We start from the raw sequence: 3,463 nt of genomic DNA, 5'->3' as shown, positions 1-3,463 counted from the left end.
TCAGTTCAGAAAGGTTGTACTCACAACAAACCCCAACGCTGCATTCACAAATACCGAGGTGATGGCCGGAGGAATCGTGATTGAAATCTTATTATTTTTTCAAATCCCTCCTCAACACCTTCAAAAAATTTTAAATTCCCCCTTCTATATGATAAAAAGCTTTCAAGTCCCCCAATGATAGCTAAACATTTATTAGGGATGTACGCGCAGAAAAAATGAACATGTATTGTTCCAAGTTGACACTACCTTTTGTGACGCAGGCATTAACTATTCTGTAGTGGTTTATAAATATGTTGTCAGCAGTTTGTAGGACCATTTTCCTAAGGCAAGTTCTTAAATTGATTCATTTTTAAATGCATCAGTGGCTTTTTTGGATTTATCAGTCTAAGCTAACTTGAGTTAATCCAAATCTGGCCGTGTCAATGGTACCCGCTGAAGAGCACCCAAAATGACGATTTTGAGATGGTATGAAAATTGTGAATTCCTGGTTACAATGTGCCAGAGCACGGTGACTTACCGAAAAAATATATATTGCTAAGAGTACGAGACATGTATGACCTACTTATAAAAGTTTTACAAAATTGACAATACTGGAAGGTTGAAATATTCCAGCAAATAAAGCTTTTAATCTCTGAAAATTTTAATGTAATAATGTCAAATTTGGTAAAAAATGAATAATTCATTTTATTCAAACATTTTTTCATTTACGTTAACAATCTTCTGTTCAAAGTTTTGATTTTGTGTTATTGTACGATGAGAACGTGAACATTTCATCACTGCGTGAAGTTAAGGTGAAGCTGCATGTTGCCAACACAGTTTTTTCAAAGCAATATTTCTCATCAAAGATGACAAGGAAACCCCCTCATACTATATATTTTAAAAAAGCAGAGACTCTAAAATTTAGTATGGTAGCAGTACTTCACTCGAAAGATGAAGTGAGTGTATATTTGAGGTAAAAAACCTCAATTTTGGTATTAATGATAAAAATTAATTTAAGTCAAAAACTTGACACTATTTTCTGAAATGTAATATTTAACTTGAAAGAAGAGTATATGTAGAAAAAAACGACTATTTTATTTTGCATTATCTATCCTCATTCTAAAATGGCATGGGTTGAAAAACTGACATTCAAAAAAGTGATTAAAATCATGATTAGTAAAATTCAAACGACTCTTATTTAAAATGTAGGAACTTTATTGCCAAACAAAATAATCGATTCTTTAAAGAGCATTTAAAAAACATGATGTGAAAATTTCAGAAAATTTGACCCAGCCAGAGTGGAGCAAAATTCTTTGGAAATTTTGAAATCGGGAGGAAAGAGAAGCCAGGAAATCGGGTGATTTGCGTTCATTTGCATAAATTAACACTTCTTTATCACGAAACTTACGGCTGCTTGACAAGCTAGAAGGTGAATCCCACCAACATTTTAATCTTGGGTTGACATATTAATTAAAATTGAATGAATATTTACAAAACGTGATTTTTTGGCAAAATATGCTGTGTTGGGTGCAGCGCCCCCTTAAAATGAATAGTGACTTTCGTGAAAAATGGTGACTTTTCATGGTACATTTGTAGAAAATCAAGCATGGTGACCCCATCATCTTTCTTAAACAAATAATATTACAAACATACAATTTTGATAATTTTTCAGTATTTTTGCTTTTTGAATTAACTCATATGAACCGGCTCTTCTTCAATTCAACTTTAATGGCAGATTAAGGCATGCAGTGACTGTGATACTGCCCGTATAGTAATAGGGTAGTAGCTGTATAATTTGGATAATTTTGACAACATTTTTGTTTAATTATATATAATTGCTTTCTTGTTCTACTGCTTACAGCTTGCCAACACAGCCTGGGTATGTGTACTGTGCATATGTATCATTACTTTCAGTCTGAACTCTAATTCAATTATCATCCAGTACATATTTATATATACAGGCTTTGTCGAAAAACGTAATATTGTGTGTTTCAGCATGCTGAAGGAAGACAGCAAGAAACTATATTTGTTACATTGCTTAAAACTATTGAAAATATTATCAACAGTTGCAGCTTCTGTCCTGTTGCAAGGTCTTCTTGTTCTTTTTCTTATCTATTTTAGATCTTTTGAAATAAAAGTCATGAAATGCGATAAAATGGTTGCAGATTTTGATTATAACTAACATCAGAACATTTGGATGATATAAAAATGTTATTCATTTTTATTGAATTACCAACCAAACTATAGAATCTGAAGATGTAAAAAATAGAGAACCAATATATTTTCAGATCCCAGCAAAACTTTCAAGTCCCCCTACTACCCTCAGGACTATGATCCCATGAATTCCTCCGCCCCTCCCCCTCGGTATTTGTGAATGCAACCTAATAGTACAACCTCAAACCCGACTTCCACCATGTATAGATAGATGTAACTTACATGTATAAGCAAAGTCTCTCCACTTAAGATATTTGTGCTTCAACTCCTTGGCATGGCTAACAAAACTTGCCAAAAGGTGTAACAGGGTAACATTATTGTAGTTTTATTTTATGATCCTGTACATGACTGGTTGCATATAACATAGTTTAAGATAAATAATTATCGATTGTGTTTCGCTTCATCCCATGACTAGATCTTGAGTCAAAAACGTTCACTGTATTATAACAGATCGTCTCAAATACTGTAAGCGTAATTTGGGTAATGAAAACCAGCGTAAAGTCTGCTGTACAAAACTCGAAAGCTAACAATATCACGTGAAAACAAGGAAACAGATCAGCAAGTAACATTATTTCCAGTATAAAGAAATGTTGTGCATTGCAGCTTACTGTCACGTACATGGAAAGGCATTCTGATTTAAGTGAAGTTGTGATGGGCGGCCGGAGTATAGACAGAGGGTAACACAATCCTTTCATGTATTACACTCTGAGACACTCTGGTTAGAAATGACTGATAGAAATCAAATATTCGTTGTAGGAATTATTTACAAGAAGCCAAATACTAGTATATCAGAATTCGAAACAGTCTCTTACATGTACTTACAAAAATCAAACTAGATAAAAAGCAGTGTATTTTGATGGGTGATTTGAACATGGATTTTTCGAATCAAGAAAGTAGTACAGGAATTTTTTTACAAATCTGTCTTGCTTAAATTTGAAACAACTTACATGGGTGCCTACTCGCATTACTGAAACCTCTAAAAGTATTATTGATCATATATATGCGAATATTAGGCCAAAAAAAAAAAAAGAAATGTTTCTGGTCAGGCCTTTCTTTAAAAAATGGTGCGGCGACGCGGCTTTTTTTTTTTTTTTTTTTTTTCCCTCCTCCTCAAGGGAGGGAGCAGGGTCAGTTAAAGCGCCAAAGCTTAGCGGCTAATTTGCATAATCATTTGCATATCATTAATTTATATTTGCATATGGATGTAAGCTTGCACATGCATCCACACATACAAGTACACTCACAACAAAATGCAATGGTAACACAAAAG

This window comes from Ptychodera flava, chromosome 18, assembly GCF_041260155.1.
Source record: "Ptychodera flava strain L36383 chromosome 18, AS_Pfla_20210202, whole genome shotgun sequence".
NCBI lineage: Eukaryota > Metazoa > Hemichordata > Enteropneusta > Ptychoderidae > Ptychodera > Ptychodera flava.
Note: the sequence above shows the minus strand (reverse complement) of the source record.